General features: G+C 41.2%; 1 protein-coding gene and 1 pseudogene across 3 annotated transcripts in view; both read right to left on the bottom strand.

Moving 5' to 3' along the window:
• Window positions 1-8,729, bottom strand: part of LOC309852889 (orphan sodium- and chloride-dependent neurotransmitter transporter NTT5-like) — a 44,263-nt gene extending 35,534 nt beyond the window's left edge. For both annotated transcript variants that reach the window (XM_082710339.1, XM_082710340.1), the window contains exon 1: window positions 8,683-8,729. The gene's annotated coding sequence lies outside the window, so the exon portion shown is untranslated. The remainder of the gene's footprint in view (window positions 1-8,682) is intronic.
• Window positions 8,730-10,205: 1,476 nt separating this feature from the next.
• Window positions 10,206-24,660, bottom strand: part of LOC309853317 (orphan sodium- and chloride-dependent neurotransmitter transporter NTT5-like) — a 36,418-nt pseudogene continuing 21,963 nt past the window's right edge. Inside the window, exons 6-10 of the transcript in view lie at window positions 13,664-13,822; window positions 13,122-13,324; window positions 12,822-12,999; window positions 10,647-10,809; window positions 10,206-10,426 (exon numbers count right to left, since the gene is read on the bottom strand). The product of the transcript in view is annotated as an orphan sodium- and chloride-dependent neurotransmitter transporter NTT5-like (transcript). The remainder of the gene's footprint in view (window positions 10,427-10,646; window positions 10,810-12,821; window positions 13,000-13,121; window positions 13,325-13,663; window positions 13,823-24,660) is intronic.

Below are 24,660 nucleotides of genomic sequence, written 5' to 3'. Positions count from 1 at the left end.
TCAAATGATTTTTTACAATGCTGCCAAGACCATTTGATAGGGAAAGAATAATCTTTTCAACAAATGGTGCTGGGAAAATCCACATGCAAAAGAATGAAGTTGGACCCTTCCTTACCTGACAACATATATAAAAATTAACTCAAAATGGATCAAAGACCTAAAACTATTAGAAAACACAGAACAAAATCTTCGTGACACTGAATTTGGCAATGATTTCTTGGATACGACACCAAAGGCACAGGCAACAAAAAATATGTAGACTAATTAGGTATCATGAAAAATTTTCAGGGTACCTGAGTGGCTCAGTTGTTGACCATCTGCCTTCCACTCAGGTTCTGATCCTACCATCCTGGTCCTAAGATCAAGCACTGCATTGTTGGGGGAACCTGCTTCTCTCTCCCCAGCTTTCCCTATTTATTTTCCTTCTCTTGCTTTCTTGGTCAAACAAATAAATATAATCTCAAAAAAAAAAAAGAAAAAGGAAAAAATTTTTCAAATTTGTATATCAAACGATAATGTCAGCAGAGTAAAAATGCAACCCACAGAATGAAAGAAAATATTTGTGAAATCATGTTATCTGACGAGGGATTCGTATCCAGAATACATAGAGAACTCGACATCTGATTCAAAAATGGGCAAAGAATTACCATGAGATACTATCTCACACATTTTCATACAGCTACTGGAAAAAAAGAAAAGAACAAGTGTTGGTGGAGATGTGGAGAAATTGGAACCCCTGTGCACTGTTGGTGACAATGTAAAAAATGGTATAGCTGCTGTGTAGAAAACAGTAAGGCAGTTCCTCAGAAAATTAAAAATATAATTATCATATAATTCTGGTTATATACTCAAGGTAATTGAAAGCAGGGTCTCAAAGATATTCTTATACACCCATGTTCCTAGCAGCATTATTCACAACGGCTAGAACGTGTAAGCAATCCAAGTGCCTACTGAGGGATAAATGAATAAGCAAAAGATGGTATAGCCATATAATGAGGTATTATTTGGCCCTACAAATTTAGGAAATTCTGACATGTGCTACAACACAGATAAACCTTAAGGATATTATACTAAGTGAAACAATGCCAGTCACAAAAAGACAAAGACTGTATGATTCTACCTATATAAGGTACTCAGAATAATCAAAATGGAGGTAAGGAGTATTAAAATGGTAATTGCTAGGGCCTGTGGGGGTGGGTGATAGCAATTTATTGTTTAATGTATATAAAGTTCCGGTTTTACAAGAGGAAAGAGTTGTGGAGGCAGATGGTGGTGATGGTGTGCAACACTATAAATATATTTAATACCACTAAGTTGTACACTTAAAACTAGTTAAAATGGTTTAAGTTTTACATTATGTGTATTTTACCAAAATAGAAAAATTTGAAAAAAATGGAATGCAAAATGGTATAGCTACAGAGAGTCATAGTTTCTTCTAAAAGTTAAAAATACACTTTTTTTTTAAAGGATTTTATTTATTTGTCAGAGAGAGAGAGAGAGGTAGGCAGAGGGATAATCAGGGTTCTTAGGAGCCCAATGCAAGGCTCGATCCTAGGACCTTGGGATCATGACCTGAGCTGAAGGCAGACGCTTAACCAACTGCACTACATTTCTGCATAACCCAGAAATACCATTAGTAGCTATTTTCCCAAGCAGTTTCATTTACAAAAACCAGTATGCCAATGTTTATAGCTACTGTACTCATGATTGCCCAAACTGGAAAAACCCACATATCCTTCAACTACTGAATAATAAACTGTGGTACATTCATAGAATGCAATAAGTAGTAAAAAGGAATGAAATATTGATAGTCAACATCCATGAATTTCTTATCTATTACACAAAATGAAAGAAGACAGACTCAGAAGGCTACATAAAGTATGATTCCATTTAAACGACACAGGGGAAAAGGCAGAAGTATAATGATAGAGAACCCATCACTGGTTGCGGCAGGCTAAAGGTGGAGATAGGGTTTGATTATAAAGGGGCAGCACAAGGAAATCTGGGAGTGATGGAGCTAGCTGTTTTGTATCTCAACTGTGGTGGTAGTTACATGACTCTATATGTATATGTCAAAAGCCATAGAACTATACACTACACATTTTACTATATGTAAATTTAAATTAAAAAATAATTAAGGGGTGCCTGGGTGGCTCAGTGGGTTAAAGCCTTTGCCTTCAGTTCAGTCATGCTCCCGGGGTCCTGGGATCGAGCCCCGCATCGGGCTCTCTGCTCAGCGGGGAGCCTGCTTCCCTTCCTCTCTCTCTGCCTGCCTCTCTGTCTACTTGTGATCTCTGTCAAATAAATAAAAATCTTTAAAAAAATAATGAAAACCTTGTGTTTCAATTATACTTCAATTTTAAAAAGATTTTAAAGGACGCCTGGGTGGCACAGTCAGTTAAGCATCTGCCTTCACCTCTTTCCCTGCTTGTTCTCGCTCTCTGACAAACAAATTAATAAAACCTTCAAAAAAAAAAAGATTTTTAAATGAAGGTATTTTTAAAGATTTATAATCTTTGTAAAATATCAAGATTTATAACAAAGCTGCAGTAACTAAAACAGATATAAATCTCTACATAGATAGATGTCAGATATCTAAATATTTATATATATCAGCTCTTTAATATTGGGATAATTCCCTTATTTATATTCTATATATTGTCTGAGAAGATATTCTATATATTATCTGAAATTTTCATTTTTTTAAAGATTCCTTATTTATTTGTCAGAGAGAGAGAGAGCACAAGCGAGAGAGAGAGAGAGAGAACATGAGCAGGGGGAGTGGCAGCAGAGGGAGAAGCAGACTCCCCACTGAGCAAGGAGCCCAATGTGGAATTCCATCCCAGGACCCCGGGATGATGACCCAAAACAAAGGCAAACATCTAACTGACTGAGCCACCCAGATTTTTGCTTTGTAATACTTAAGACTTTAATCCATCTTACATTGATTTTTTTTATAAGGTGTGAAGGGTGACTCTAAATTTATTTTTTAATATGGATATCCAATTGTATCAGCACCATTTATTTTATTTTATTTTTTAGATTTTATTTATTTATCAGAGAGAGAGAGCACACACGCACAAGCAGGCAGAGGCAGAGAGAGAGGCAGGCTCCCTGCCGAGCAAGGAGCTGGATGTGGGACTCCATCCCAGGATCCTGGAATCATGACCTGAGCCGGAGGCAGGGGCTTAACCAGCTGAGCCACCCAGGCATCCCATCAGCACAATTTATTAAACAGAATTTTCTTTCCCTATTTATTTGTAGTGTCAACTCTGCCATTTATTAAAGCTCCATATATCTTTGGGTCTGTTTCTGGGTTCTTTGTTCTATTTCACTGGTCATTTTGTGTATCCTTGCATATTTACCTCACTGTCTTAGTTACTGTAACTTTATGCAGACAGGAGAGAGAGAGAGAATCTCCAAAACAGGTAAAGCAAAACAATATAGGGATACATACATAGGTTCTAAAACAGTAAATCAGCAAGGAAATAATTACCCTATAAGTCAGAACATTGATTTCCTCTAGAGAGGAGCAAAACAGTGGTGTTGGGGTACTGGCACATGGGACCTTAGGGGATATAGATTCTTGACCAGGGTCATGGTGACAAGCATGTCTGCATTCCATATGAGTCAAGTAGGCACCATCAAAAACAATTCAGCTTAAACTCCTTAGCAGGTACACTGCTTTTTTTTCTTTTTTTAAAAAGATTTTATTTATTTGACAGACAGAAATCACAAGTAGGCAGAGAGGCAGGCAGAGAGGAGGAAGCAGGCTCCCCGCTGAGCAGAGAGCCCGATGGGATGCGGGCTCGAAGGGTGGGGGTGGGGGGGTGCGGGGGGGGGGGGGTATCGATCCCAGGACCCTGGGATCATGACCTGAGCCAAAGGCAGAGGCTTTAACCCACTGAGCCACCCAGGCACCCCAGTAGGTACACTACTTACAGAGGCTGACTTCTGGAGGAGGATATGAGAGGTAGAAGAGGTTACATTAGAGTCAAATCTCCTGTGTCAGCAAAGCATGCTGTCCAGGGAGAAGTCACACGTAAGCCTCCACAAGAAAGTCACAGTTCAGATTCCTCCTACACTCTGGGGAATCCAAGGCGAGGCTGGGTGCCCCCAGAGAAGCAGAGACCACCACCAAGGGACAAATGTAGTTCTATCTCCAGCAAAGTTGGAGATGACTGTCCCTTATTTTCTTCCATAAAGACTTAGGCTTGAAGAAAGGAGGGGTCTTAAGTTTGAAAACACTGGAGCACTTGTGGTGAAAAACAGGTTTAGAAAAGGGGGAGGAGGGGCGCCTGGGTGGTTCAGTGGGTTAAGCCTCTGCCTTCAGCTCAGGTCATGATCTCAGGGTCCTGGAATCCAGTCCCCCATCTGGCTCTCTGCTCAGCAGGAAGCCTGCTTCCCTTCCTCTCTCTCTGCCTACTTGTGATCTCTGTCAAGTAAATAAATAAAATCTTTAAAAATAAAAAAAAAGAAAAGGGGGAGGTGATGAGTCAAAAGGGAAGGAAGAATAAAAGAAGAGACCACCTCTTTTCCAGTTCAGGTCCCTTGAGACAGAAGCTTGTCCAGGAATGGGAGTGAAGCAGCTTTGAAGCAGATGAGATTGGAATTTCAAAGTAGATGTTAGACTGGATTTTTAATGAATGGAAATGATTGGAAGTTAAGGCATCTAGAACTCGGCAAGATCAAGTCAATAATACGAGGGCAGGCACAGAGCTTGGGGAAAAACAAAGCTGTTCATATCTGTGCTCTACCACATCGGACTATTCGAAAGGTTATGTGTGTGTGTTAACATGTATTTCTTTTTATTTATTTATTTAAGAGAGAGAGCATGAGTGGGAGGGGCAGAGGGAGAAGCAAAGAGAATCTCAAGCCAACTTTGCACTGTGGGCCTTGATTTCACGACCCTAAGATCATCACCTGAGCCCAAACTAAGAGCCGGAAGCTTAACCCACTGCACCACCCAGGTGGCCTGGGCATTTTTTCTAATTAAGGGAGAAATAACATATGAAGTGGAGAATTCTCACACCCAGACCTAAAATAAAATTGTTTTACCTATTTAAAAATTCAACTTCTTGACGAAATAAAAATAAATAAAATATCAGCTTCTTGGATTAATCTATCCATTGAACAAATATTTGATTGTCCACTTGGGCCTGGAAGCACATATGACATTGTTCTGGGTATATGGACACAGTAGCAAACAAATAAAATTCCTGCCTTCTTAGAGCCTACTTTCTAGTATAGCTTAGATTCAGTAACTTAAAATATCTTATATAGTGGGGAATATTTGAGTTTCTAACATCTGTGTATGAAATTTGGGTAAATGCATAGATTTAGGGGAAAATTATAGAATCTTTGCATCCTATCATCTATACTAGCTCTCTAATCTTAGAATCATTCCCCTATGCTTAATGATTTAATTCCCCAAGAAATTTGTGGGATTATTTCCCCATCTCCATTTGACAGATACGAAAGCTAAGACTAAAGAGAGAAAGTGACTTGCTGAGGATCACAGAATTACCTAAGGGTTTGATATAATAAAAACAGATTCTTTGTCTCCAATGCTATGTTCTTCCCACTGGGCCAGAAAGCCCCTTAAGACAGAGGCTATAACGATACTTCTACCACTGAGTGGGTCTGGGATTAGTCTTGCTGCCACGGACACCTAAATCAGTGAGAAGACATGTGGGCACTTCCATATCAGATGTCTACAAACTCTACTGCACAAATTCCTAAGACCGAGATTTTGCTTCAGTTTGCCTGCCTAGACTCCAGGTTCACCTGTCCTATGCCCTAGATGGAAACACAGATGATTTGTAGGCTTGGGGACGGGAAAACTAATGGGAGACAGTGTTGAGCTCATTCTGGGAAACAATGAGGCTGAGGGCTTCTGGACACCAACTTCTAGCTGAGAAAAGAACACCAAGAGCATCAGACCACATGACAGAAAAATATGTAAATGAAAGATCTGAGAAGCTAAGTAAAAATCCCCATAATCCTGAATTTGAATTGAAAAAATGAACATGAGTTTTATAATATATTTTATCTTAGAGAACGAATTCCCAGCTGTTATCAATTAAAAAGGCCTAGGAACAATGATAGTAGCAATGAACACCCCTAGCGCAAAACTGTGATCTCTAAATATCATTTCCCATCAAAAGGAACTAGATATCCTTGGAAAAATAGCTGATTTCAGATCTGGGGTATGAAATGTACAAATTAATTCTGATAAATAAGCAGAAAGAATCAAAGTTTACTTTGCTTTTCTCATACAAACTGTTCACTCAGGTAACAAATGTTTGGTCATTGGAAGTTTCTCTTTCTAGAAGTATTAAGCTAATAAAAAGAAGAAGAAGGAATGCTAAAGTTAGAATACCATCACTTTATAATCTCTAATGAGTATGTGTATCTAGTGAACAACCATTCATGGCTGCTCAAATCACAAAAAGAGAGAATATCTTTTGCCTCCTGCTAGAAGTACATAATACCATTCGTGAAGTATTCTTGCCAGAATATCGACTCTAAAACTAATCAACTTCTTGACCTAACTACCAATATATAAGAAATCCATGAAGCACATTGGGGAAGATATGTGCTATGAAGTGTGTAAACCTGGCAATTCACAGACCTGTACCCCTGGGGCTAATAATACATTATATGTTAATTAAAAAAATAAAAAAGAAAATTTAAAAAAAAGAAAATCTGTGAAACAGGGAGCATCTTAAAGATCACCATTGGGAGGCTATCAGCAAATTCCAGATGGTTACAAACTTCAGAACAAATAACTCAGTTTCATCAGTAAATGCACTGCAGGGGAAGAAGAGAGAGGGAGATCTATAGATTAAAAGGTCCCCCAATGGATAGAGCAACAAACTGCCACATACGAATTTTATTTGGATGATGATTTAAGCAATATAAAAGAATTATGAGACAGTGTCTCATATAGTTGATATATGACAGAGCTGGCATATGATCAAGCAATTCCACTCCTAAGTATATGTCAAGAAAAATAAAAACATATGTTGACCCAAAAAACTTTTACATGAATGTTCATAACGGCATTATTCATAATAGCCCCAAAGCAGAAACAACCCTAAATGTCCATCAGCTGGGAACTGGATAAATAAAATGTAGAACTCTACAGTGGAACAGTCAGCAATAAAAAGAAATAAAATACTGATATATGCTACACATGGATGAAGTCTGAAAATATGTCATGTTTTGAAAGAAGCCAATTGCAGAGGAATGCATGTGTTGCATGATCACGTTTACATGAAATGTCCAGATTAAGCAAATCTCTTAGACCAAAAGTAGATCAGTGGTTGTCTAAGGCTGAGGTTGGAGGCTGGAGTAGTTGGGGTGACAGCAAAAGGGAGAGGGGTTTCTTTTGAGGGTAATGGAAATGTACCGAAGTTGACTGTGGGGATGGATGCACAACAGTGTGATTTACGAGCCACTGAACTGCACACTTTAAATGGGTGAATTGGATAGTATGTGACTTGTATCTCAACAAAGCTGTTAAGGAGCGCCTGGCTGGCTCAGCCAGTAGAGCATGTGATTCTTGATCTTGGGGTCACGGGTTGAGTCCCACCGTGGGTGTAGAGATTACTTAAAAAAAATAAATACATCAAAGTTTAAAGAAAGCCACAAAGCTGTTAAGATAAAGCTACCAGAAGAAGAAGAAGAAAAAAAAAATGAGACAACCAGGAAAATCTGACTACTGACTGGGTATTTATTTGATGGTGTTAAAGAACTACTGTTACTTATTTTAAAAATAGTGATAATAGTTTTGTCAGGTTTTTTTTAAAGGGTTCTTATTTTTTAGAGGTAAGTACGGACATATCTACAGATGAAAGGACAAATTTGGGGTTTGCTTCAAAATAATGGGGAGGTCTGCAGTGGGAGGAGGGAAAATGAAACCAGACTGGTCATGAATTGGTTACAAGACGGTGATGAATACAAAGGTATTCATTGTTATTCTTTCGTATGTGTTTGAACATTTCCGAAATAAAAGGGGTAGAAGCCACAAGACGAGAATCTTTATCAAGCTACCCCTGACTCACTGTGGGAACCCTTCTTTCTTCCCAGTCTCCTGATGAAAATTAAGGATGACAAGAGCCATATCTCATACCATTCTTGTGAGGAAAGTGACGATATGTGTAAGGTAGTAAGGTACCCTACCAAGGGACGGGGCTCCATTTTGTCCAAGGCCAGAGATTCCCAAGAGCAATGCGAAAGAAAATCTGGTCATCACACACAAAGGGGCTACCAAACCGGACTTCGGACAGTAAGGACCCCCACAGCTATGGAGAGAAGAACCTACAATAGGAATCAGTTTTCTATCTACAATCTACAGTAGCCCCCACAGCAACGTTGAGACAGTGGCAATTCAAATAGCCTTGCAGTTAGACACCAAAGGACATTCAACAAGTGTCCAGATAAGATAAAAATTTAGAGTGGGAGAGACAAACCAAGAGCTTCATTCCACGCCCATAGGTTTACCCAGTAAACCCCTCCTTCTTAATCCCTCTCCCACACGTTCCATTCCCAAAGCTGAAACTGGACGGGGAGGCAGAAAGGAGGATGAACACCCGTGTTCCCTGAAGGAAGGGGGTTTAAAACTCAGACCATCAGGTAGTGAGAAGGTGACTGCCTCCTCTTGGGTTTTCTCCTTACCAGACTCAATAGCACCGGGCTTCCCGCGGACAGATCGTTTGGATGGGGGTGGGGGGGCGAATGAGAGTGAGAGGCGGGGCTACAAGGCACAGGAACCAATAGGCGACGAGCCAGAGGTTCACGTCCAGTCAAGCCCTCCAATCCCCAGAGCTTGCCCAGCGAGAAACTTAAGCGGTCCAGAGACTTGCGACCTTCACCTCTTCCTACTTACCCCGCCCATCCTCAGGGTCCCACCCGCCAATGGTTGGGTTTTGTCACAGAAAGTTACCGAGAAGCAGCCACCCAATGGTAGCTAAGCAATCCAAGATATGGAGGACATTTGGAAACACATTCCTTGGATCTTCTGGAATCCAAACCACCTTCAGCCACAGCTCCAAACCCCAGTCGCTAACTGACGGACCCCATCTCCTAATGGGAAATAATTCAGCTCAGTTGTGAAGTGCTTCCTCCCACAAGTCCTGAGATCCCTACTCAGCCATCACCCACTAGGCAAATTCATTCGATTTAGCCCTGCAGTAAAACTGCCATGTAGGGGTGCCTGGGTGGCTCAGTGGCTTAAAGCCTCTGCCTTCGACTCAGGTCATTGAGCTCTCTGCTCAGCAGGGAGCCTGCTTCCACCACCCCTGCCCCCGCCCCGCCCCTGCCTGCCTCTCTGCTTACTTGTGATCTCTGTCAAATAAATAAAATCTTAAAACAAAAACAAAAAACATGCCATGTCTTCTACCACACAGACATGGGACACTGGCGGGCTCAGCAATTTAGATTGGTAGTTGCCTAAACTGGTGTGTGTCAATTCACAGTCTTGGAACCTCTTTTTAATTTTTAGACTCAATATAGGATTACCATGTCCCATTAGCAAATGCATTTATATTCTTTCCATCCTTGCTGAAGCCACCATTTCCCATGTTTGTCTAGGCTAAAGGCCAATCCCTGGATAAAGCAAGGTTAGTAATAGAGATTCTGAATTTGCCAGGGCAAGAAGGCAGGAACTCTGGGCTGGACATCTGGCTCTCAAAAGAAAGAACTCCTGGGGAAAAGACATTTATAGAAAAAAAAGTCTGCTGACACCCAGTACTTGGAGTCCCAATGGACTGATTTATTGACCAACAGTAATACTCCTCCAGCTCCCTTCTAGGAGCTGAACAGAAAAGACAAGAAGCAGATTTGTTAGGCATTACTGACAGTGTGTGTGTGTGTGTGTGTGTGTGTGTGTGTGTGTGTGTGTGTGTGTAAACACACACACACTCTCACTCTCTCTCTCTCTGAGGAAGGGGATGGGGAAAACACAGTAACAGTGGTAACCAGGGAGGATGGGTTCTGGGAGGGGGCTGCAAATCCAGGCCCCATGAGTCAACCAAATAATGCCTTTCTCTTGGGAGTAAAAGCAGTTCTCCATCTGGGGACATTAACAGTCACACATTGGTATTAAGAGTTGCCCATTATGCTGTTTCAAGGAATGTGTGATGTCAAATGAATGAAATTGGGCAATCACCAACAGGTTAACCAGCAACTTGATTATCAGCTTATAGGACTTCTTCCTTTTGGACCTCTGTAGTAAGTGCTGGCTGGATTAAGGGTAAGCACTTGGAGGATATCACAGGCTTGCCCTGCCTGTGGAGCTGAAGGAAATCCTTTAGGTGAGGCAGTTTACAAAGTATGTGGGGATGGGGAGGATGACCATGAGAAAAAGGGCAATAATTGTAAGCAGCCCCCATGATGGGTATTGTTGAAGAACCTCTTTTGACTGTGGAAAGATGGGAAAGGGGCTCAGAATGTCAAAGTTCCCAGAAAAGGAAGGACTGTAGAAGGGAAGGGTGGGAGGCGAAGGAAGGCAAGGAGGGCGGAGGACTAAGGAGTCTTTAGGGAGTCAGGGAATGAGATGATAGGGTCTTTAGGCCACGGGTAGATTGAAAATCTAGCCCCCACTCCCTAGGAAGGTCGGGTGTCAGGGGAGGGAGGCTCACACTGTTTGAGTCCCAGGCCACGTAGGTGATCGTCCTCTGAGACAGATGAATCACAGTAATCACAAACAGGGCTAGCAGCACAAATGGAGACAGAAAGCACCACAGCCCACGAATGATGAGAGAAGCAGGGGGTCTCCACATGATTGCCAAGTCTTCAAGGAACCTGGAAGAAAGGGCCACAAGACTGTGGGAGGCCTAGTCAGGCCTCACCCAGACTTGGAGGTTGAGGCCAGCCAGACCTTAGCATCTTTCAAATATTCTACTTCACCTCCAAAACTCTGCTTCAGCTCAAGCCTCACCCTCTCTTATCTTCTCCCTAGTCAGTCCTGCATCCCAACTGAAGAAAATATTTTCAAACATCCCTTTACTGCTCAAAATCTTTCATGGGGGGACGCCTGGGTGGCTCAGTTGATTAAGCAGCTGCTCAGGTCATAATCCCAGCGTCCTGGGATCGAGTCCCACATCAGGCTCCTTGCTCGGCAGGGAGCCTGCTTCTCCCTCTGCCTCTGCCTGCCATTCTGTCTGCCTGTGCTTGCTCTCTCCCCCTCTCTCTCTCTGATAAATAAATAAAATCTTTAAAAAAAAAAACAAAAAAAACCTTTCATGGGTACCCAATGCCATCAGGATAAAGGTCTAGTCCTTTCATTCATTCCAAGAGTATGAAAGTGTTCATGATGTGCGAGGGACTCTTCTACGTGCTGGGTATCCATGCTGAACAATGCAAACTAAAAAAAAGGCAACACTTGACCCTCTGGGAACTTTCCTTAGTTTCTTCCAGCCCATGGATACAGCCTTCTCTACTGCAGGTTCTCAATCATAATAAATATCCAAGTGGGTTCTCTGGCCTAGAATGCCATTCTCTTTGTCTACCTATTCATCTTTCTGGATGATGCTCAACCATTTTTTCCTTTATGATGCCTTCCCAGTCTCTCCAGGTCCCCCTAGAGTGTCCCTGGCTACCTTGACTATAGACTTACCACCTGGACTGGGATTATCTGCTTATATATGTCTTCCTCTTTGGTGTCTGTGTTTTTTGAAAGAAGGAACTCACTCTAATTTATTTGTATCCCAGTAATGACAAGGCCTTCCCAACACAGAGAAAGCCTCAAGAAATTTTTTTGAATGTGTGAACAACTCTCATCTGAAAATGCTGCCACCTAAGCCTTCTGCTTCTGAATAATGCCACTTGGATGTCTACACACCAGCCTGTTAAAAGCCAGGCTCAGGAGTCCTTTGTGTTTTATTTGGATTTTACCACTCTTCCTTGCACAGTTATGTCTATCAGTCCCTGATTATCTTGTTCCCTCTTCTCTGGTGGCTTTTCCTTGCAGCATTAGAAGACACCTCTTAACTTAACACCTCTACCACCCTAGCCCAAGCCATTGTTAGCTCTCACTTGGAATATTACAATAATACCTAACTGCTCTCCTTGCTTCACTCTTGAATCCTCAAGTCTATTTTCTGCACAGCAGTCTTATGTATATTTAAAAGTAAATAAATAAATCTGATGATGCCGCTCCCCTACTCAAAACTTTCAGTGCCTCTACCCCTCAAGTAATGTATAAAAGCTAACTCCTGCAAAGGCTTAGAAGGTCCTACATGATCTCCTGTTCTCTCTGGCTTCATCTACCAACAACCTACTCCAACCTGATCTCCTTCCTCAGAAATTCCAGGCATAATGCTTCCTCTTGCCTCGGTACTAAAGTGTTTCCTCTGCTTCTTGGAACACTTCCTCAAAATCTGTCATGGCTCCTTCCTTCATTTCACTCAGGAGTCTGCTCAAATGTCACCTTATCAGAAGGCCTTCCTTGCCATCCTATCTAAATTAACACCCATGCATATTCCCATTCTTGATCATCTTACTTTACCCTTAGATTTTCTCCTGTCAATTATCAGCACCTGATCTTTTTATATGTTCATCTGATTATTGCTTATTACTACCACTAGAATATAAATTCCTTAAGGACAGGGATGCTTGTTTTATTCAATAACCTTAGTAAGTAAAACAGTGCCTGGCACGTAATAAGCACTCAATAAGTATGTTAAGTATTGAATGAATGAACAAACAGGTTTTTCAGAAGGCCCTGAAGTTAAGAGTACCTATGTCACTCTAGCTGGGTGATAAGAGAGGCAACAAGAAAGGGGTCAACCTTCCCTATAGACCCAAGCTATCACCTCCTGGCCAGATAGGCCCAGCTCACAGCTACATTTTCAAGTATGATGATGATGGTTATGGGGAAGACCGTCCAGTATTCATTCAGCAGACTCATGTAGTAGATGCCTGAAGGTTGAGTGAAGAAGAGGCCACACAGGAACATGAACACAAAGACAACCACTGGAGGAAACACTGGATCTGGATCAAGGTCAGAGGTCTGGTTGGAAGACAAGGGCTAAGCAGAGGTTATACACCTGGACTGGGTAAAAGTCTCAGAGAACTCAGGGCCATTGGTGGGAGTTGGGCACTGGTCAGAGTACCTGTAAGGAGCTTTGTATATTTCCTGAAAGAAGAAAAGGTGTCCTAGAGTGGAGTAAGGATGGCCTGCATGAGCCCTATTATGCTGCTCAGCCTCAGTGTCAGCAAAAGCAGGAGGAGGAGGATGGACCAGAAGACAGACCAAGGAATGAATGACATGGCTTCAAGGAAGGTCACGAATGGAAATGACTGGGCCCGCCTTAACCTGTTAAGGAGAGAGAGGGCAGGAGTTAAAGTGTCCTTGAACTTAACACAAACATACAGACAAGGATACTATCTATCTTCCCCGGGAAAGTCTCTAAAAGCTGCGGGTCACTGAGAAGATCAGGTCTCCAGGCTGACCCTCTGATGAGGAAAACCGAGCCACCTAACAGCATCCACAGAAGGCATTCTGCAGGCTATAGTTCTTTGCATTACCAGGGCTGTAGGTTATCCTGCTGCTTCTGAGATTTTTTTTTTTTTTCTAGTGCTAACAAAAGCTGAAATTTCTGTTTCGCTGAAGGCTCTGAGTAACTCTAAGCTCTCCTCACCTATTTTTACTGACCTTCGAAAACTGGTGAGGACCATGCTCTTGATGGGCCGGGGAAGGCTGCTGAGCCAGGAGCTGAAGATGGAGGTCGGGTTATCAACCAGGTTGGGAGGGGGATGGGCCACAACAGGCAGTTTCCCCAGGGTTACCAGCTTTGCAAGTGCTTCGGCATTCCTGGGGATGAGGAGTCGAGTCACAGAGAACATTTGGCTCCTTAAGAAATTGTCTCCTTTTTCCTTATCTTCTAGAAAAGAAAGTATACCACTAACCTAGCACTACTGATCTAGGTAAGGTAGAGCCTGGGATAAAACCTAGAAGGTACCCACCTCCATGATCATGAATTTGTGTGAGCCTAGAGAATTTATGACCCTGGAAAAAGGGTTTTCTATTGTCTCTGCGGGGACTCTGGGGTACGTGCTGCGGTGGTGGGGTCTCTGATTTACCACCTACCTCTTCCCTTTCTCTCTTCTTAGACTAGTGGGTAAAAGGCAATCTTCTAGGATTTGCATTACGAATGTCAGTGAGCACCATTTACTTAGATTACCACCTACATAATGCTCCCATGGAGTTGTGCTATGTGAGAGAAACTGCTTCTTTTTTTTTAATTTTTAATTTTTAATTTTTTATAAACATATAATACATTTTTATCCCCAGGGGTACAGGTCTGTGAATCGCCAGTTCACACACTTCACAGCACTCACCAAAGCACATACCCTCCCCAATGTCCATAATCCCACTCCCCTCCTCCCAACCCCCCTCCCCCCAGCAACCCTCAGTTTGTTTTGTGAGATTAAGAGTCACTTATGGTTTGTCTCCCTCCCATCCCATCTTGGAGAAACTGCTTCTTAAAAACCTTTAGATCCGAGCCCTGCTGACCTCTTTAACTTTACCTTCTTCCCATGACCCTCTGCACATTTCATGCTTTAATCAGATTCAACCACTTACAGTTTCAGGGTTGGCCATACTCTCTCATGCCCAAGACCTACCCTACCCCCGCTACCACTCTGCACTTGACTAATTCCTAAAAATCCTTAAAAATTCAAGTCAGCCTTTCTCTCTCCTGGCCATTTTGGCAGTTGCTCTTGGTTGGAGCCATCCGCACCTAAGGTGGGAAGACGGTGGCCCCAAAGAAGATAAAAAAGTCGTGGGAGTCGACCAACTCTAGGCTCCAGCTTGTTATGAAAAGTGGAAAGTATGTGCTGGGGTACAAGCAGACTCTGAAAATGATCATACATGGCAAAGCAAAACTGGTCATCCTCACCAACAATTGCCCAGCCTTGAGGAAATCTGAAATAGAATATTATGCCATGTCAGCCAAAACTGGTGTCCATCACTAGAGTGGCAATAATACTGAACCGGGCACAGCACATGGGAATTACAAAGAATATACACACTATTACTGGTCCAGGTGATTCTGATAACATTAGAAGCATTCCACACAGACCAGTAAAGAGTAAATCATGCAGAATTTTTCTTTAATAAAACTGGCCACAGGGGCGCCTGGGTGTCTCAGTAGGTTAAAGCCTCTGCCTTCTGCTCAGGTCACCATCTCAGGGTCATGGGATCAAGCCCTGGTGGGGAGCCTGCTTCCTCCTCTCTCTCCACCTGCCTCTCTGCCTCCTTGTGATCTCTCTCTGTCAAATAAATAAATAAAATCTTGGGAAAAAACAAAATTAGCCACAGCTTGTTTAATAAAAAACAAAAATAAAACAACTTGGCTTGTTGCTCTTTACCAACTGTTTAGTGTTAAGAGCAAACAACTTGGCTTGTTGCTCTATTCCAAATACTTAGTGATAAGAGCAAAATGCAAGGTGCAGGGAAATAATTATTATTCGATCACATCTTAGAAAATAAAATATGCCCTCTTGGTAATAGGCAATTTAAATATTTGGATCAACTCTCTCACTGTAGGTAACTTAAAAGTCTGAGATATTTTAAATCTTCTTAAAAGAATTAAAATATTGAAAAAGTGAGGGATTACTAGACAAAAATTCAAGTACAGACAAAAACAATGGGGAAAGGGGACATCCAAAACAACTTTTTCCTGAAGTAAAAGTCAAATATAGCAAACTATACCTGTAGTTTCCTATTTTGTGATCTTTAAGAAATAAAAAGACCATGGAGGTCAGATATAAAGCACCAGAGTCTGCACAAGTAAGAATCAGGGTAAAAGGTTTTCCCTTAAACTTCACACCTCAAAGGGCTACACCTTCAGTATAAAAATGAACTAGATGGGCGCCTCGGTGGCTCAGTTGTTGGGCGTCTGCCTTCAGCTTGGGTCATGATCCCAGGGTCCTGGGATCAAGTCCCGCATTGACCCCCCTGTTTGGCAGGAGGGGGCTGCTTCCCTCTCCCACTCCCCCTGCTTGTGTTCCCTCTCTCACTGTATCTGTCAAATAAATAAATAAAATCTTAAAAAAAAAAAAAAGAACTAGAAATTCATACCCAAGCCTTCCACAAAACAGGGAATGCAAAGAAGTTTGCTTCAGAAATAAGCAAAATGGGGCACCTGGGTGGCTCAGTGGGTTAAGCCTCTCCCTTCGGCTCAGGTCATGATCTCAGGGTCCTGGGATCAAGCCCCACATCAGGCTTTCTGCTCAGCGGGGAGCCTGCTTCCCCCTCTCTCTCTGCCTGCCTCTCTGCCTACTTGTGATCTCTCTCTGTCAAATAAATAAATAAAATCTTAAAAAAAAAGAAAAAAAATGAGCAAAATGAAGGGAAATATTTAAAGTTCCTGGCATGTCATAAGCACAAGCCAGCCCTACCTTGGATTTGCAGCCCAAATATTTGACTCTGGTCAACTCAAGAACTCAGGCTGAGAAGCGAGATTCAAGTAATCTCTTTCTAATGTCCCCTGCATCAGGTAGAAACAAAAGTCCTATTTGGATGAATCCACCTTCATTCTAGGCCTTAAGAATTCCCACAAATAGGGGTACCTGTGTGGCTCAGTTGATTAGATGTCGGCTCTTGATTTTTGCATAGGCCATGATCTCAGGGCCCTGGGATCAAACCTCTTGTCAGGGTCTGCACAGAGCATGGGGGTCTGCTAGGGATTCTCTCTTCCTCTGCCTCTACCCCACCCCTTCCATTCACAGTCTTTCTCTCTCTCAAATAAATAGACCTTTTTTTAAAAAAGGAAGAGAGCACAAGCAGAGGGAGTAGCAGAAGGAGAGGGAGAAGCGGGCTCCCCACTGAGCAAGGAGCCTGATGCAGGGCTCAGTCCCGGGACCCTGGGATCATGACCTGAGCTGAAAGGAGACATGTTAATATAACTGACTAAACCACCCAGGTGCCCCTAAATAGATCTTAAAAAAAAAAAAAAAAAAAAGAGGGGCACCTGGGTGGCTCAGTGGGTTAAAGCCGCTGCCTTCAGCTCAGGTCATGATCGCAGAGTCCTGGGATGGAGCCCCGCATCAGGCTCTCTGCTCAGCAGGGAGCGTGCTTCCTCCCTCTCTCTCTGCCTACCTCTCTGCCTACTTGTGATCTCTGTCTGTCAAAAAAAAAAAAAATAAAACAAAAAAATCTTTAAAAAACAAAAACATACTGGAGATTCCAATCAATGCCATAAAGCAAGTAAAATAACCTCTAAAAGATAAGCAGGAGGAATAAAAGTCTTCATTCATATCTACATGATTATATATGTAGAAAACTTAAAGCTACAAAAAGATGAGTTTATCAAGATTAATATACACAAATCAGTTGTACCTCAATATACTAAACAATGAAGAATGAGAATTAAAGTTTAAGGATATTATTTACAATCAAATATAAAACATGAAATCATTAGGGATAAAATTTACAAAATATATACAAGACATCTTATATACTGAAACTTACAAAGTATTACTATGTGAAATTAAGGAACATCCAAATAACAGAGATACACCATGTTCCTGAATCAGAAGACACTGTATTGCTAATTATTCATTCTTCTCAAAATGATCTGTTGATCCAATCAATAATTCAATCCCAATTAACAACATAGTAGGATTTTATCTTTGTAAAAAAAAAAATGACAAGCTAATTCTTGTCATTTAAATTAATTAAAATGTAAATTAAAATTTACATGCAGAGTGAAGATACACAATAGCCAAAACAATTTTGGAAAATAATAACACAATTGGTGAATTTACAAAACTTGATTTTAAGATTTAGTATAATAGGGATGCCTGGGTGGCTCAGTGGGTAAAGCCTCTGCCTTTGGCTCAGGTCATGATCCCAGGGTCCTGGGATCAGAGCCCATACTGGGCTCTCTACTCAGCAGGGAGCCTGCTTCCTCCTCTCTCTGCCTGCCTCTCTGCCTACATGTGATCTGTCTGTCAAATAAATAAATAAAATCTTTTAATAAATAAGATTTACTATATTAGTAATCACAACAGGATGCTATTGGCAAATTGACTAGGATAGTCTGGAATCAGACTTAAACATCTATGGTCAATCAACTTTCAACGAAGATAACAAGGCAATTTGATGAGGAAAAGATTGTCTTTTCAACAAATGGTGCTAGAACAAATGGGTATCTAAAAGGGAAAAATAATTAACCCTGACTTTTATTCCACACCTTGCACAAAAATTTACTTGAAATAGAAGATATGTGAACAACAAAAAAAAGCTAAAACTGTAAATCTCCTAGGAGAACATGAAAAAAGACAAATACCACATGCTTCTACTTATTAATAAGGAATCTAAAATAGTCAAACCAATAGAAACAGAAAGTGGAAAGATGTTTATCAGAGGCTGAGGAGAGAGGGGAAAGGGAGTATGTTGTTTAAATGGTGTAGTTTCAGTCTTGTGAAATGAAAACATTCTGGAGATCAATTTCACAACAGTGTAAATCTATTTCACAGTACTGAACTGCATACTTAAAGATGGTTTAGTAACTTTCATGTTACGTGTTTTTTCTAATCAAAAAATGCTACTAAAAATGGGCAGAAGACGTGAACAGACCTTTCTTCAAAGAAGACATCCAGATGGCCAACAGACATATGAGAAGATGCTCACCATCACTAATCATCAGGGAAATGCAAATCAAAACTACAGTGAGATAGCACCTCACCTCTGTCAGAATGGCTAAAATTAACAACACAGGAAACAGATGTCCTTGAGGATGCAGAAAAAAAGGAACCTTCATGCATTTTTGGTGGGAATGCAAACTGGTGCAGCCACTGTGGAAACCAGTATGGAGGCTCCTCAATAAGTTAAAAATAGAGCTACCCCATGATCCAGTAATTGCACTACCAGTATTTACCCAAAAAATACAAAAATACAAATTCAAATGGAATACATGCCCCTATGTTTACTGCAGCATTATTTACAAAAGCCAAATTAATGGAAGCCGCTCAAGCATCTCTCAAGAGATGAATAGACAGAGATGTGGTCCGTACACACATGTACAGGTACACACACACACACACACACACACACACACAGAGGAATATTATTCAGCCATAAAAAAGAGTGAAATCCTGCCATTTGCAACAACATGGATGGAACTAGACAGTATAATAGTAAATGAGATTAAGTCAGTCAGAGACACACAAATACCATATGATTTCACTCATATGTGGAATTTAAGAAACAAAACAAACAACAAGCAGGAGAACAAAAGAGAGACAAACCAAGAAACAGATTCTTTTTTTTTTTTAAGATTTTATTTATTAATTTGACACAGAGAGAGAGATCACAAGTAGGCAGAGAGACAGGCAGAGAGAGGAGGAAGCAGGCTCCCTGCTGAGCAGAGAGCCCAATGCAGGGCTCGATCCCATCCCTGAGACCATGAACTGAGATATGAGTGAGCCTTAACCCACTGAGCCGCCAGCACCCCCAAGAAACAGATTCTTATCTATAGAGAACAAACTAAGGGCTACAAGAGGGGAGGTGGGTGGAGGATAGGTGAAATAGGTGATGGAGATTAAGGAGTACACTTACCATGATGACAAAAAAAAAGAAATGCTGCCATAGTCACTACACAAAACAAAAAAACACCAAACACAATGAAAAAGGCTATGTGGTGAAAGAAGCCAAAAACAAAAGCTCCCATCATATTGTTTGATTCCATTTATAATAAATGTCCAGAATAGGCAAATCCATAGAGACAGAAAGTAGATTACTGGTTTCCAGGGGCTCAGAGGAGAATAATGGACATGACAGCTAATGGGGTTTCTTTTAAAGGTTATGAAAATAGGCAGTAGATTTGAAAAGAGAGGCCAGAAGAAATGTAAAATGCCAACAACACTTTAAAAGACAGCCAAGACCGGGGCACCTGGGTGGTTCAGTGGGTTAAGCCTCTGCCTTCGGCTCAGGTCATGATCTCAGGGTCCTGAGATCGAGCCCCACATCAGGCTTTCTGCTCAGTGGGGAGCCTGTTTCTCCCTCTCTCTCTGCCTGCCTCTCTGCCTACTTGTGATCTCTCTCTCTGTCAAATAAATAAATAAATAAAATCTTAAAAAAAAAAAAAGACGGCCAACATAATTAGTCATAAGGGAAATGCCGTTAAAATCACAATGACCCAGCACTGTACACATCTACTGGAATGGATACAATTTAAAAAACTGATATTATCAAGTATTGGCAAGGTTGTAGAGCCACTGGAACTCCCATACTTTGCTACTAAACATGTAAAATTGGTAAAAACAACTTCTAAAACAATTTAGCAGTTTTTTAATGAAGTTAAACATACAGTAACCATATCACCCTCTCCTAAGTATTCACCCAAAAGAAATGAAAATGTATTCACACAAAGTCTTATATATGAATGCCCCCAGCATTTCGACTCATCACAGCCCCAAATCAGAACCAACTCAAATGCCCATAAACAGGAAAATGATTAAACATAATTGTGGTATATTCATAAAACAGAATAGTTACTCAGCAATAAAAAGAGACAATCCAAAACACCTATTAATAAATAATAAATTTATTATTTATTTGACAGACAGAAATCACAAGTAGGCAGAGAGGCAGGCAGAGAGAGAGGGAGAAGCAGGCTCCCCGCTGAGCAGAAAACCCGATGCGAGGCTCAATGCCAGGACCCTGGGATCATGACCTGAGCCGAAAGCAGAGGCTTTAACCCACTGAGCCACCCAGGCGCCCCCCTCCAACAATATAGACGAAAAAAAGACAAATACCTTATGCTAAGTAAAATAAGTCAGATATGAGAATGCACTATGAATCCATTTACTCTAGAAAAGAAAAATATAATCCATAGTGATACAAAACAGATCAGTAATTGACTGGGGCCAGGGTACAGAAAACATAGATGGAAAATATGAGAGTTCAAGAGAGCTGGATGGTATGATGGGAAAATTTGACAAATGGGATAAGATGGACAATGAGGCAGAGGTAATATGTGAACAAGTAAAAGTGGAGAATTTTCAGAAGTAGTGAAAAACAGTAATTCACAGATACAAGGAGCCGAAAGAATCCCAAGCAAAACTGAAGAATCCCCCCTTGAGATATAATGAAATTGCAGAAAACTAAATAAAGAGCAGCAATCTTAAAACGAGCTTGAGGAAAAGACAGATTACCTCCACACGGACAAGTAAATGCCTAACAGTCACAATGAAAGTTCGCAGACCATGGGAAGAAGAGAGCCAGAAAGGGAGCCCCAAATTCTCTGTATAAGCTTTGCCCTAATCTCCAACTGACCTCTAAATAACTCCAAGCTGTCCAATGGAAGATAAAAATGCTGAAACATTTAGTTGGTACATACGACAGGAAAGAAAGTTTCCACTTAGAGTTTAGTCAAGTTAACTGCCTGCTTAGTAAAACAATTACAACAAAACCAATACACATTTGAGAAACATTACAAAATCCAGAGTCCCCACACCACATCTACAATGTGCCAGATACAATTAAAAAAAAAAAAAAAAAAAAACTTGGCACACACAAAGATTCAAATGCTTCTCCCTCTCCCTCTGCTTATAGCTCATGCTCTGACAAAGAAATAAATAAAATCATTTTAAAAAAGGAGTCCAGCAAGAAACAGTACATTTCTTAAGTGCTGAAGGAAATGGACTGTCAACCTACAATTCTTCATCCAAAGGAAATATCCTTCAAGAATGCAGGTAAATTAGAGAGAGCAGGTCATATGATGAGCACTGGTATTCCATGCAACTGATGAATTACTGAACTCAACATCTGAAATGAATGATGTACTATGTTGGCTAACTGAATTTAAATTAAAAAAAAAAAAAAGGGGGGGGGGCGCCTGGGTGGCTCAGTGGGTTAAGCTACTGCCTTCAGCTCAGGTCAAGATCTCAGGGTCCTGGGATCGAGCCCCGCATTGGGCTCTCTGCTCGGTGGGGAGCCTGCTTCCTCCTCTCTCTCTGCCTGCCTCTCTGCCTGCTCATCATCTCTTTCTGTCAAATAAATGAATAAAAAATCTTTTTAAAAAATTAATTAATTAATTAATTGATTAATTTAAAAAAAAAGAATGAACGTAAATTAAGGCATTTTCAGATGAAGGGAACTCCAAACATTCACTGCCAACATAACCTGCCAATATAAAAAAAAAAAAGTTGAAGGCTTCAGATGGAATAAAAATTATACAGGAGGGAAAATTCCCAAACTTCAGAAACGAAAGACCAACAAAAATGTTAGGTTTCTAGGTTAAAAATAATGAAAATTTTCCTCCTCTTAAGTTTTAGAATATGTGTCAGTTGAAAGTAAACAGACATTAATCGGAAGCAAAAGTTTTAACGTTGTTTGATGGGGTCTTCAATATAAGTTAACGTAGTACATATGGCAACTATATCACAAAGGGTTGGAGGACAAAGGGCCATGTAGGGTGGAAAGGTTTTATATTCCACTCAGAGTGTAAAATAATAATTCTAAGTAAACTGTAGAAAGTTAAGTGTTCACTTTTGTTGGGTTGTTTTCTTAGTGAGTTTTAGGAGTTCTTTACATATTCTGAATATAAATGTACAGATATATACATTTCTCCAATTTGGGGACATGCATTTTCATTATTTTAATGAGTATGTCTTTTCAAAGAGAAAATGGTTTGAATTTTTAAGGCATCCAATTTTTTTTTTAAAGATTTTATTTATTTATTTATTTGACAGATGGAGATTACAAGTAGGCAGAGAGGCAAGCAGAGAAGTGGGGGGAAGCAGACTCCCCACTGAGCAGAGAGCCCAATGCGGGGCTAGATCCCAGGATCCTAGGACCATGACCCAAGCCGAAAGTAGAGGCTTTAACCCACTGAGCTACCCAGGTGCCCCCTCCAATTTTTTTTTAATTTATATATTTTACAGACAGAGATCACAAGTAGGCAGAGAGGCAGGCTGGGGTTGGGGCGGGGAACAGGCTCTCTGCTGAGCAGAAAGCCCAATGCGGGGCTCAATCCCAGGACCCTGAGATCATGACCTGACCTAAAGGCAGAGGCTTTAACCCACTGAGCCAACCAGGTGCCCCATCCAATTTTTTTTTTTTTTTAAGTAGGCTCCATGTCCCACAGGGAGCCCAGTGCAGGGCTTGAACTCACAACCCTGAGATCATGACCTGAACCAAGATCAAGAACTGGACTCTTAGCTGACTGATCCACCCAGGTGCCCGGCACCCAATTATTAACTATACCAAGGGCTCACCTACTAAGGGGGATGAGAACTGTAAAACACCAAGGAACCACAGATACAGAGAATGGCAGGCACTACCACCAGGCCTAAGGCAGAACATCTAAGAAAGGAATGAATATGGAAGAGTAATTCCCAGAATATATTAGTAAATGAAAAAGGAAAAGGCTACCTACTGTGTAAGAAAGAAGGCTAAATAAGAAAATATACATCTTTCTCCTTATTTCTACAAACACAAGAAGGATAAACCAAAAAAGAATGAGATTGGTTACCTACAGAGGATGGACAGGAACTGGGCTGAAGTGATGGTGGAGGACTGATACTTCTCTGAGTATCCTTTTATATAATTTTGTCTTTTGAAACCATGTTAATGTTTAACACTAAAATAAAAGTGTGGAGAGATATTAAAATTCCATACAAACAGAAATAAATGAACATAACTGTAGTTCACGTGAGTAACAATCATACTGAATGTAGGAAAAAGAATTAACCCAAATGATTTTTGAATACAGTATTTTGATTATAAAATTCAGGACAAAGACAAAAGGTGTCAACAAATACTGAACCCTGGGATTAGTATGTTTGTTTTTGCAATGGTATGAGCTAAGAAATCTTTAACTATTTGCTGTGCATTCTACCATGGAGATTATGCATGTGTGTGTGTGAGAGAGAGAGAGAGAGACAGAAACAGCGACAAAAGAGAGGAAAAAGAAATCACTACAATCCTAAAAATACTATGGAAAGTAACTTGGCAGGATCTAATGAAGCTACAGATACATGTCGTAGAAACACAGCTATTGTATCTTGCATCTCCTCCCATCAAGCGGTAAAGTCTATTTTTCCACCCTGTGAACCTGAGGTGGCTTTGGGACTTCCTCTGATAAAGCACTGTGGCAGCAGCAACACCAGGAGCATTCCCATGCTTAGGTTTCAATGCTTTACAGATTCCATCTGTGTTCGTGAATCATCAAGTGAGGAAGCCCAAGCTAACAGCATGGAGAGGTCTCCTGGAAGAGAGCAGCCCTTGCAGACCCACCAGCTGACTGAGCACTAGAGTGCGCCAGCCTACACCCGCACGTAACAAAGCAGTGCAGTCCCAGCTGGGCCCGGCTAAATGCAGAACTGTGAGGTAACTTGTGCAAGCCCAACAGAAGAATTTTCCAGCCAATCGACAAAATCATAAGAAATTAGAAATCGTTCTTGGGCTCAGCCAGTTACTTCTGGAATGCTCTGTTACACGTTAATAACTAACTGCATCAACAGTCTCACCCACTGATGTATACCCTAGACAAACGTGCACACACGGAGGAAATGAGCAACATGTGTAAGAATGTTTAGAGCAGAGGCGCCTGGGTGGCTCAGTGGGTTAAGCCTCTGCCTTTGGCTCAGGTCATGATCTCAGGGCTCTGGGATCAAGCCCCGCGTCGGGCTCTCTGC

This window comes from Mustela nivalis (genome assembly GCF_964662115.1).
Source record: "Mustela nivalis genome assembly, chromosome: 18".
NCBI classification, from domain to species: Eukaryota; Metazoa; Chordata; class Mammalia; order Carnivora; family Mustelidae; genus Mustela; species Mustela nivalis.
This window is presented reverse-complemented; position numbering and strand designations above follow the sequence as displayed.